Source organism: Panthera onca, chromosome B2, assembly GCF_046562875.1.
Source record: "Panthera onca isolate mPanOnc1 chromosome B2, mPanOnc1 haplotype 2, whole genome shotgun sequence".
Lineage (NCBI taxonomy): Eukaryota > Metazoa > Chordata > Mammalia > Carnivora > Felidae > Panthera > Panthera onca.
In genome coordinates this window covers 44,619,087-44,630,509 of record NC_138343.1, presented here as the reverse complement: position 1 = coordinate 44,630,509, position 11,423 = coordinate 44,619,087, and the positions used below count along the sequence as shown (strand labels likewise).

At 40.8% G+C, this 11,423-nt stretch overlaps 1 protein-coding gene across 4 annotated transcripts in view; it reads left to right on the top strand.

The window, feature by feature from the left end:
* The first annotated feature begins 8,784 nt into the window (after positions 1-8,784).
* Positions 8,785-11,423, top strand: part of ADGRF1 (adhesion G protein-coupled receptor F1) — a 46,467-nt gene continuing 43,828 nt past the window's right edge. For all 4 annotated transcript variants that reach the window (XM_078446978.1, XM_078446979.2, XM_078446974.1 and 1 more), the window contains exon 1: positions 8,785-9,107. The gene's annotated coding sequence lies outside the window, so the exon portion shown is untranslated. The remainder of the gene's footprint in view (positions 9,108-11,423) is intronic.

Sequence of the window (11,423 nt, the reverse complement as noted above, 5' to 3'; positions counted from 1 at the left end):
TAGCATGAAAAATCCAGAACCTTGGGTTGGACAGTCTGTGGCTAGTTAGCTTGTAATGAGGGTGAAGGTGTTTTTGAATGAGATTAACATTTGAATTTCTAGACTGAATCAAGAAAATTGCTCTCTATAATGTGAGTAGCCCTCATGTAATCAGTTAAAGGCCTGAGTAGAACAAAAATACTGACTTCCCTGTGAATAGAGAGAACATTGCCACCTGATTGATAGAGCTGGGACATTGGTCTTTCCAAGCTTTCAGACTTGGATTCTTTTTGGGTCTTGGATCTTGAACTTGCCAGCTTTCAAACTGGAACTCACACCATTGACTCTCCTGGTTCTTAGGGCTTTGGTTTTGGACTGGAACTATACATCACCTCTCTTGGGTCTCCAGCCTGTTGATGGCAGATCTTGAACTTCTTAGCCTCTGTAATCACCTGAGCCAATCCCTTATAATAAATCTCTTTCTAAGTAGGTATATACATATACCCTATTGGTCCTATCTCTGTGGAGAACCCTAACTAATAATACACTTGGTAAACTAAACATACTTTTGTTTAGCCATGGTATTATGTTCAGGCACTTGATGAGCCATTTAAATTTGCTTTCCCACTTTAAGTAACTGTACTCCTAACTCTGACCTGCTGCCTAACTGTGAACTAGGAAAGAGAATATAGATTTATGAAGATATGTTTACACGACTCCCTAATATCCTTTATGTGGATTTATGTGGATTTTTGTTTAAGTTTTTGTTAAAAGGTTTTGTATATGACAAATTATAAATTAGGTCTCCAGCTTGCCAAGTGTAAGTGTGAGAATGTGTTTGATCAAGTTTATGAATAAAGGCTTACAGAATACGTGAAAGACACATTTAATGTGAGAATACTTTACATAAAAGTCTGCTTTTGAGGTCTGAGAATTAGAGTTAAGTCAAGTGAAAAGAAGTCTTTTAAGAGAGGTTGTCAATAATCAGTGTTGATGCTTACCTGGGGACGGAACACGTATTTCTTTAATTCAAAAGAAAGGTTTTGGATTCACTCTTCATCATCTGCAGTACCCTCCCCCACCACGCCAATGTGAGGAAATGGTGGAAGGGAGAGAGAAAAAAGGGGGGGTAGCAAATGTAGATGGATAATTGAGCATGCTCTGGCCCTGTTGAAATTTCATTTGTGTGCAGGAAAATAAAAGCTGTCTGAAAATACGCATCATACTCCAAGGTCATCAAAGAACAGCAACAACCAGAAATAGCCAGAGCAGCAAAAGGGAGTATATATATTTTTTGTCTCCCTGTCTTCTTTCCTTTCCCTTGCCACCCTTTTCTTATGAAGAAAATGTACCTATTTTTAAAGGCGTATCTTTTTAGAGAGGGTTGATGGAGGGAGGTGGGTGGGGGATGGGTTACATGGGTGATGGCCACTAAGGAGGGCACTTGTTGGGATGAGCCCTGGGTGTAGTATGTAAGTGTTGAATCACTGAATTCGACTCCAGAAACCAATATTGCACTGTTTTTTTTTTTTTTTTAATGTTTATTTATATTTTAGAGAGAGAGAGGGACAGAGAGTGTGTGTGAGAGAGTGGCAGAGAGAGAGGGAGACACAGAATCCGAAACGTGCTCCAGGCTCCGAGCTGTCATCACAGAGCCCAATGCAGGGCTCGAACCCACAAACTGTGAGATCATGACCTGAGCCGAGGTCAGCCACTTAACCGACTGAGTCACCCAGGTGCCCCACACTGTATGTTAACTAACTGGAATTTAAATAAGAATTTGAAAAGCAAAACAAACAAACAAACAAATAAATAAGTAAAATAAAGGTGTATCTTTTACCCATTTATCCCAGAAGCTCCTCTTTGCAATTTCATGATAAACTTGCAATGGAACATCATCCTGAGTGGAAATATTTCTCAACATCAGGTTAGTTTTATTCTATATTTTAATGATACATGTGAGCATGCACACATGCTTCACAAGCTTTGGATGTAACTAAAAAATTCTTTTTTGTGTTCTTTAGTAAATTTAGAAAGATTTCTTCACATTGATCTTGTATATTTGTTAGAATCATTCCTTAATATTTTATTTTATTTGAACTAGAAAATCAAATCATATTCTTAATTATGGGAACTCAACATTCAAAAGACATTAATGGCTCCCAAGTTTATTTATACATTTAACAAAATCTCAATAAATATGTTAATAGATTTGGGAAGGTGGTGTTTGCTGGAAGGAGGGACCCACAAACTGATTTTAAAGTCTATGTGGATGATATGTGGCTACTCTCTGATGATGTTTTTTCCCCAGTGACACACATAAGCAGGAAACATTTACTTCTCTGACACCATATACTTTGGGAAAAGAGACCTCCTTCTTAGGAATATTTATGGTTCATAATCTTCCTATATACTTCTATCATCATCCTTGGTGAATTCAACATCTAGGTTAATGATCGCCTCAAAACATATTTGCATCCATCTTCCTCTTCAACCTTAGTAATGTCTAAATGACTATTATTATTAACCATTAAATTGGTTTCTCTACTGCCTTATTTTCTCTTCTTTAGTCCTTCATTCTTCACACATCATCTTGAGTATTCCTTTTATATCCCAAACAGATCATATGAATGCCCCTCTTGAAATTTTTACAGGATTATGCTTAATATTACTTACAATAATATTTAATTTTGTGCCTTATTTTAAACAAGACTTGCAAGGCCTTGAAATTCCAAACTCTCAAATTCACCTGCTGACTATTAGTGGCTCTCCATTCTCTTGACTTTTTTCTTGTCTTAAATCCCTCTGACATTCTCTGGATTGTGTCATGTTTTCTTCCCGTTTAAAGATCTTTACAATATTTTTTCTCTCTTTCTCATGCTCTCTCTCTGAAATACAGAATATAGTTCCCCAATTTTCCCAATATATTGATAGTAATATAGTTATCGTTCTCATCCTTCAACTTAAATATGAACACTTAGGAAAGAACTTCACTCATTACCCTAATAATACCTTGTCAATTTAGTGTTTTATTCTGTTGTAAACTGCTATAAGACAGAAGCACTATATTACTATTTTTCATAAATAACTATATCCTTTAATACTAAGAGGGAATGAAAGATATATATATACACATAGGATATCTGTATCTCCTAACTTCATATGCTACAATGAAAATAAGCCCCAAATCAAATTCTGTCATATACCTATTATCAGTTAGCAAAACCCAAACAAATAAAATCCAAAACAATTTAACATTCAAAAAATAAATAAAAAATAAAGTCTATGTGGAAAAAGTATTCGAAAGTTTATGTATAACATTAATATTATTTCTTAATGGGGCACCTGGGTGCCTCAGTCGGTTAAGTGTGTTGGACTTTGGCTCAGGTCATGATCTTGAGGTCATGAGGTCTTGAGATCTTGAGGTCTTGAGGTCATGATCTTGAGGTTCGAGCCCCGTGTGGGGCTCAGTGTTGAGAGATCAGAGCTTGGAGCCTACTTCGAATTCTGTGTCTCCCTCTCTTCCCCTCTCCTGCTCATGCTGTATTTCTGTCTCTCTCTCTCTCTCTCTCTAAAATAAATTAATAAATAAATAATAAATAAATAAATAAATAAATAAAAAATATTTCTTTATTTTATTTTTATTAAAATTTTTTTTTAATGTTTTATTTTATTTTTTGAGACAGAGAGAGACAGCACGAGTGGGGGAGGAGCAGAGAGAGAGGGAGACACAGAACCCGAAGCAGGCTCCAGGCTCCGAGCCGTCAGCACAGAGCCCGAGGTGGGGCTCGCACCGACAAACTGTGAGACCACGACCCGAGCCAAAGCCGGACGCCCAACCGACTGAGCCACCCAGGCACCCCAGAAATAAGTATTTCTTAAATGTTTATTAATTTTGAGAGAGACAGAGAGCATGCACAAGCATGTGAGTGGGGGAGGGGCAGAGAGACAGGGAGACGGAGAATCCCAAGCAGGCTCCATGCTGTCAATGCAGAGCCCCACGAAGCGCTGGAACTCACAAACTGTGAGATCATGACCTGAGCTGAAATCAAGAGTCGGACACTTAACTGACTGAGCCACCCAGGCGCCCCTCTATAAAAAATTATTAAACATTGGAAAGAAAAACATTTGAAAAGGAAGAATGATAAGGGAGACTTATTGTATTGGATACGAAAATATATCATGAAGCTACAGCAAATAGTGTTGAGTTTAGTCTCGAGTAAACAGATGAATGAAAAGAACAACAAAGTCCATAAGTAGACCCAAAGATGCCCAGGAATTTAATATTTAATGCAGGTGGCATCTCAAAACAGTGAGGAAAAGATGGATTGTTCAGTCATTGGTGTGGGAAAAATGGCTAGATAGCTGAAACCCCAATTATTAGCACGCCTTAGCTGCTATTGGCCCGCTTAGACTACATGTTGCAAGAAAGCAATGATGAATTCTCACACAGGTGCAAAAAGGAAAAAAAATAGGCAAAAAAATTCCAACTAGAAGATGCAACGTACTTCCACCTCTAACTAGTAACTAATTCCTACCTCTAACTGGTAAAATATAAAAGTGAGATGGACCTTCAGTGATTAGGACCAATTACAGCTAAGACTCATGGCTAGAAACAAGTCAAGGTAGGGCCATCAAACCTGTTGCTTGAAGAGCTGGAATGATTAAGGTGCTTCTTTTTTTTCTTTTTTTTTTAATGTTTATTTATTTCTGAGGCAGAGAGAGACAGAGCATGAGTGGGGGAGGGGCAGAGAGAGAGGGAGACACAGAATCAGAAGCAGGCTCCAGGCTGTCAGCACAGAGCCCGACGCGGGGCTCGAACCCACAAACCGTGAGATCATAACCTGAGCTGAAGTTGGTTGCTCAACCGACTGAGCCACCCAGGCGCCCCTGATTAAGGTGCTTCTAAGTCAATACTCTCCTTTGAAAAAGTGCTCAGGGAAAAGAGGCAAAAGGTGTGCCTCTCCCTCTGAAGCCCGATTCCCTCAAGGTTATCTGTCTGGAAAAGAATTGGGCTCATAACTACTGGCACTAAAAGTTCTGCATCCCGTTCCATTGTGTGTGGGGGAGGGGCAGGGGGCGGGTTTTCCACAGAAATCCAAGCAATTCTTGGACACCAGCTGGGTGTCCCAGAATTTAACTCAGTTCTGACACGGTCTATCTGGAGATAGGGTCGGGTTCCATAGGTTAAGGGCTAGTCTCACAAGACTGTCCCACTTGTGTCCCACACCCCCCACTTCAGTTGCAACTCCATGTTGTTACCTGTACTGCTGACCGACTGGCTATAAATCAGAGGTTCCCATGACTTCCTCCTTGGGTTTGCTCAATTTGCTGGAGTGGCTCGTAAAACTCAGAGAAGCATTTTACTTACTAGATTACCAATTTATTATAAAAGGATATTACTCAGGAACTGCCAGATGAATCAGATGCGTGGAACAAGGCTGGGGAGAGGGCTGGAGCTTCTGTTCCCTCTCCAAGTGTGCCACTGTCCCCAAATCGCCACATGGTTACCAACCTGGAAGCCCTCTGAAACCCGTCCTTTTGGATTTTTATGTCGGTTTCGTTGCATGGACATGGTTGATGAAATCACCGGCCATTGGCGATGGATTCAAGCACCTCCAGCACCAATCTCTTCCCCCGGGAGGGAGGTCAGGGCGGTGGGGTTAAAAGTTCTAATCCTTTAACCACTCAGCTGGTTCTCCTGGCAGCCAGCCTCCCCCACCCTGCATCCTAGTGCTAAACAAAAATCATCTCGTTAACATGAGACAATTTTACTGCATTCATTACTTAGGAAATTCCAAGGGTTTTAGGAGCTCTTTGCCAGCACAGGAAAAAGGCCAAATACATGTTTCTTCTTATTAATCATATCACAGGCACCTAGAGCTAACTGGAATAAGATAGGTAAAAAGCCAAGTATATTTTAAAGAGGCTTGCCCTGTCAGGAGAGCCACTGTTGCACTAAAAGGGATTCTAACTTCTTTGCCTAAAGCCACAAGCTTGGTTAGCACATTATCTGCCATCCAAGTTCATAAAATGTTTCACTGCATTACATACACAGCCTCCGTTCTTTTCCAATAAATTTCCTTGCTTCCTATTGGCAGACCAGAGGCTAATGCCATATATTTTCAGATCTCTCTTATGAGAGCTTTTGCCCCACTCTCAGGACCAATTTCCGTTGTAACTTTAGCTAATTGACATTGTAGTAACAATTTCAGAATTTCAATTGCTTGACACAGACAGGAAAAAGGTTTATGGTTTGAGCATATAACACATTGTAAACAAATACAATCCACCGCATCTATTAATGGAACTTCATACCGCTTCTAATTTCCACATATCAGAAATAATTCTGCCCCGGGCATATTTGTGTGGATATCATTTTGCACATGGGCAAGCATATCTGTAGCTTACATTTCCGGAGATACAGGCATGCTTTGGAGATACTGCCAGTCTGGTTCCTTACCAACGCAATAAAGTGAATAGAGCAATAAAACAAATCAAACAAAAATTTTGGTTTCCCAGTGCATATAAAAGTTATGTTTACACTGTATGGTGGTCTAGTAAGTGTGCAGTAACATTATGTATACAAAGACAGTGCACATACCTTAGTTAAAGAGCAGTTTATTGCTAAAGATTGCCAACCATCATCTGAACTTTCAGCGAGCTGTAATCACAGATCACGAATCACTGTAACAAATGCAGTAACAATGAAAAAGTTTGACATATTGTGAGAATTGCCAAAATGTGACAGAGAGACATGAAATGGACAAACGCTGTTGGAAGAATGGCACTGATAGATTTGCTTGACGCAGGGTCGCCACAAGTCTTCAGTTTATAAAAAAAACACACACATTATCTGTGGAGCACAACCAAGTGAGATGCATTAAAGGAAGGCTGCCTGTAGATCTGCTAAGCCAAGGGACAAGCACGTTTTAAAATTTGATACTGACTTGCTAGTTTATCCACCCACCAGCTGCATATGAGACCACCTGTTTCTTCCCACCTGCACAAATGTTATCATTTCTGCTGAATTTTTTCTCACCTGAGAGGTGAAACATCACTTTTCATCCTTTTAATATATTTTAGAACTATTTGTATTCTTTTTTTGGCTTATTCCTGTTGGCCCATTTGTGTCCTTGGGCATGTTTTTCTCGTTTAGTGTTTATTTATTTATTTTGAGAGAGAGAGAGAGAGAGAGAAAGCAAGAGGGGAGGAGGGGCAGAGAAAGACTCCCAAGCAGACTCCATGCCACCAGCACAGAGCCCGGCATGGGACTTGAACTCATGAGCCATGCGATCATGACTTGAGCCAAAATCAAGTCAGATGCCTAACCTACTGAGCCACCCAGGTGCCCCTGGTGTGTCTTTTTCTTATTGATTTATAAGGACTACTTACATATTCAAGAAAAAGTCATTTCTGATATAAATCAAAAATATTTTTTTAGGTGCTTATTTATGTTTGGATGCTGTTCATTGTATTTTTTGCCAAGAAGAATTTTCCCCCTTTTTATGTAGTCAAATATCAATTGTGTGTGTGTGTGTGTGTGTGTGTGTGTGTGTGTGTGTGTGTGTCTGTGTTTGTGATGCCTGAATTATGGTCTCTCTTTACAAAATGCCTTAATCATAAATGAACATATTATTTAAAGAATACAAAGAAAATAACTTTTTTTGTTTTCTTCTAGTATTTGTAGTTCTATATTTTGTTTTAAAATTTGTAAAACAGATGAAATTAATTTTGATGTGAGGGGTTAGGGAGGGATACGTTCAATCTCTACCTGGTAACAATAGTGAGTGCCTTTGTAGGTGACGATTTGTTGGCTGTAGAACAAGGCATTGCAGGAGACTAATTTTTCAATGAATAGAGTTTTGTAATTTTGACTTTTGTACCCCATTCGTGTGAAATCTACCAAAACTTCACTGAAATAAGTAAATTCTTTATTGTTATGAAACAGGAACAGGAAGGTGAGCAGCCCCTACCCAGCTCCAGTTTAATATCTCCCTACAGCAATATGGAAACCATGCTGTCAGATCTTGTCATTTTTCAAAAGAAGCTGTAATCTGGATTTTCATGTGAAATCCCCTGTTGTTTAAAATGTTAGCAACTAATTCAGAGTTTTAAGAACATTGCATGGGCCAAGCAAAACACATCTGGAGGCCAGATGGGGTCCACAGGGTGCCAGTTTGGGAATTGCGGTCTAGACATTTATTCCTCTCACCCTTGGAGATTCATTTAAGTGACTTTTCTATGGGCTACTATAACGTAGTGTGCTCAGCCCCTATCATGATGTATTTTAACTGATTGTTGCTGGTCTAGTCTTTCTACTAAGCTACAAGATCCTTGAAGGCAGTATATATAGATTTTGAGGTCCCCATGGCCTAGCAGTCTTGTAGCTAGTCAATATTTAATAAGATAGCTGAATGAATGAATGAATGAATGAATGAATTCCACCACAAGCAAGATCCCTGCCAAGCATCTGAACAAAGTAACTCAGGGTCTCAGCGGTTACCTGATTCAGATCACTCCTTCTTTCTACTCCCTTCTGGCCAAGTGCCCCAGTCCAATCCTCAAGGCAACTGAACCTCTGTACCCTACAGTGATTTTATGAACAGGTGGCCTCTTCTAACATGCAAATCTTGGCCACTAGATGTCTCCCTTTGCTTAAAGGACATTCCGAAACCCTGGGGTCAACTGGCAGTTTGCTAAACAGAAACCATACTTCCGCAAAAAATAGAATGTCTTCATCTCAGGCCGCCTCTTCAGATGTTTGTCCTCATGAGGAAGTTGAGTACAGCCACAATGACAAAGAAAAAAATGCCCAGGGACAGAATCGGATTTATTTTGTTCTGGGAGAGCTTCTCACCCACAGGATCTCTCCCTTGGGAGACGGAGTGACAGTCTGTTGGGTTTTAGCCTCTAATCCAGCAGACTCTTGACTGTCGTTTGGGAGCCTTGTCTGTGTTACTTTTGTCTGGCGCTATAAGCCAGTGGAGAAATGCACGTTCCTGTTAAAGGTCTGGTGTTCTAGAACCTGCACAGTCAAAGCAGGATTCTTGTAAACTGCATCAGATTGAGCATTTCCACTGAGGCTGCCCCGACCCGCGGATGGATTTTTCCACATCACGTTGAGTGTAAGTGGATGGGCTCTGTTGCCTGTGACTGCACTGTCCCCACCACACCGGGAAGGTCCCTTGAGTCTAGAGAGAAGGCTGCTTGATGTTGTGTAATTCTCATTTTAAAGACAGGCAGAGGGAAAAAAAGCAAAGTTCATGATTTTCATAGTCAGTGTTACCTCTGGCATTCAAACCCTGTAAGCTCTGAACTGATGACAGGCAATGGGGGAATTCTGCTTGGCCTTGCTAAGTTTGTCCAGGGCTTTGAATTTAGGGACACGTGAAGCGTACTCGCTGAATGAAATGGAAACGTGGATTCTCTCCTCGGGCTTTGGTGGCCCTTCATTTTACTATGAAAGGTTCAGCTGATAAGAATGCTATGTCTCATTAGTGCCTAAGACCATAATGTTGCCTTGGTCTTTTCTTTGGTTATTTTGGAAAGGTTGGACACTTCTGTTTGTATTTCTCACCTGCCTTTTCTCACAGGGTGCCTTGGTGGCTCAGTCGGTTAAGCGCTCAACTCTTGATCTCTGCTGAGGTCATGATCTCATGTTGCGTGAATTCGAGCCCCGTATCAGGCTCCACACTGACAGTGCATTGCCTGCTTGGGGTTTTCTCTCCCATTCTTTGTCTGCCCCTCCCCCATGCACTCTGTGTCTCTCAAAATGAATAAATAAACTTAAAAAATTCACAACAACAAAAAAGAGGAACACAGACTTTGAAGGCAGGCCCATCATTTACTTACCTGCTCTGTCCCTCCATTTCCTCACCCATAAAAGGGGAATGACGGTGGGAACTGCCTCGAGGGTTGCTGGGAGTATAAAAGCACTTGGAAACTGCTCAGAACACTACTTGGAACATAGTAAGTGCTTAGTAAATGGGGGCTGTTACTACGTGCTTGACTGTTGATCTCTTCTCTGATTTTCTGCCCAGGCCAGTGTTCATGTGTATAGATTGCTACACTTGTCTGTGATATGGATGGGAAAAGATTTCCTACAGTTTTGTGAGCTCTCTGTTTGTTTATTTGAGTATACCTTATATTCAGGCTAAGTAGCATTACAATGATTAAATACCACCCCCAAACAGTTTCTCATAAGCCCCTTTGACTAAGCTTTATCCTCAAATAATTTAATAATTCCCATCTCTCTTTATTTTTTAAGCCCTGGTGTTGAGTGTTAAAAGACTGTATCAGTTTTGATAAAATCTTTGTTAGTTAGGAAAACCTTCTCACTATAATGTACATTTTACACTCAACTCTTCTCTTTACTGTTCCTTTCAGGTTTGTGTTTTTTGTTTTTTTTTTTAAATTATACTTGAAATATTTCTTATTGCATTTAATCATTTCACAGTGTGGAATAAAGCCACCCGAAACAGCTCAGGGACTATCACACCCTCGAGTTACCATATCATTCAAGGCGACCAACTGTGTTTACAGCCCCTGGATTAGAGCTTCTCTAAGACCAAGGGCAGAGACCTCCTAGCACCTCTGAAGGATAAACACTGCCCTCCAGGATCCTCTCCAGCTCACCTGCTGACCACATTCAGATAGTGCCTCACACCCAGTGATAAGGTGTGATAAGATTTAGAAAACTAGTTCCAATAACGAGATTCTGTTCGCTTCGTCCTTTCTCCGGGGCCTCAGGGTTGTTGCTATTTATTGCTGTGACTCTACTCTTTACCAGGAAAGCAAGCCATCAGACTGCCCAGGAAACCAACGCAAACAGAGAGATGATTTGACAGGGTTCAAAGTGCTTCCTCGGCCCCCTGGTCTTCCTCCTGTTCTCTTGGGCATCTATCTATAGGATGCCGGGGCTGGGGGCTGGTTTAGTCAATGAAGTTCTGAGGTCCAGATGAGCAGACGATGTAAAATATACCAGAGGGACCAAAACACATTCGTTTAGCTGCCTTTGGATGCTCAGGTGGACACCTTGTACCTGCTTCACAGGGGAGTGTGTGCGATTTTGCAGCCAAAGGAGAGTTGCCGTTGTACCGGAGGAGCAAGCCTCCCTCAACTCTGCCTTCCCAGAAGACCAGCTCTCCTTGGGCTCAGAAGAATGATATGTCACCATGCTCCACACTGTGCAAAAACCCGTGTTACTCTCTTTTGCTTTCTGTCCTCCGCAGGGACTCCGGAGCCCTATAACCTAACCAGGAAGTATCGAATTCAGCCTCGCATGTGTTAGTAGATGGTTAGGAGGAAACTAGAAGGGTTGAGTAAGTGGCTTACTGGTGAGTCACCCATCAGTAATTCAAAAGCACACCCTATTTGTGAAACAACCTAAATATTGGGCATACTATGATCTCCTTCCATTAAATGCGGAATTAACAATTAAA